Source organism: Lynx canadensis, chromosome C1 (assembly GCF_007474595.2).
Source record: "Lynx canadensis isolate LIC74 chromosome C1, mLynCan4.pri.v2, whole genome shotgun sequence".
NCBI lineage: Eukaryota > Metazoa > Chordata > Mammalia > Carnivora > Felidae > Lynx > Lynx canadensis.
Genome location: NC_044310.1, coordinates 150,265,949 through 150,267,261, shown reverse-complemented (window position 1 = coordinate 150,267,261; position 1,313 = coordinate 150,265,949).

The window sequence follows — 1,313 nt, the reverse complement described above, 5'->3', positions numbered from 1 at the left end:
TCTTGCTTAAGGAAATTGCCTGTATCAGATCACTATGGAAGACTCTTAACTGGGTTTCAAAAAAGTATAATACTGTCATTTATTATTTGTTTCAATATGCAGAATACTGTTTGCATAAAGTTGTACTGTCTCCATAAGAATTAGAGTAAAATACTTTTCTTAATTTCATAAAATCCTCAAACTGACACTAAGCTTCTTTTTTAAGAGTAAAAATATTAGTGACTCATTGGTTAGGACTTAGATAAAGCTCTGAACCTATTATAAAATGGACCTGATCCTCTTACAAATATGAAAATTAAATCAAAATGTGTGAAATATCAGAAAATGTTGATCCAGTTAAACTTCAAAAGCTTTCTTAGCCTCTAATGAGGTAGCTTAAACAAGATCATCTTTGTTGGGTGTTATTAATTGGGTCTATAAAGAGTCCTATTATTAGAGTATAACTACTTTTGTAATAAACTTATTTGATTTGTAGGTTAGTTCACTATAAACCCGTTTAATCTTTGTATTAGTTTTCCTGGCATTTCATGATTTCTTTCTATAATTACTATGTTTAGTAAATTAAGTAATAACCTTAATGCTGTAAAATGTTAGCATGATAGATAAATTTTGTAACAATTTGGGTGAAAATGAACTCATTCATGGAGAGGATTTAATATTCATTCACAAAATGACAAGAGTTCTTTACAGAAAGATGGTAACATTTTAAATAAATCTCAGCTATTGAGTGAAAAGTTCGAAAGTGTTAACTCTGAGACTACAGATACCTTGATTAAGGATTAAATAAAGGGCAGATTATTTTTCCTTACTGTGAGATAATTTTTTGTTTTATTTATCAAAACATAATTGGGCTATTAATGCTTAACAAGAGCAACTGAACTATTAATCATTCTGACAAAAAAAAAATTTAAAAATAATACTCACATACCAAACACCAAATCATACACCTGAATATACAGAAATATACAGATTTTTTTTCATGAAGTAACTTTATGAGACTAGTGTGCAAAAAGGCTTTCTGGAGTTGTAATAATAACCATGATAGCTGTGCTACAGAATTGCCTCAAAGGTGACATCTCCTTATGATAAGATATTTTTGATATAGTTATAAAATGTTTCTAATACATTTTTAAATGTTTGGAGTAATTTTTAAATAATGTAAACACAGGGGCGCCTGGGTAGCTCAGTTGGTTAAGTGTCTGACTTTTGCTCTGGTCATGATCTCGTGGATGGTGAGTTCAAGCCCCAAGTCAGGCTCTGTGCTGACAGCTCAGAGCCTGGATCCTGCTTCAGATTCTGTGTCTCCCTCTCTC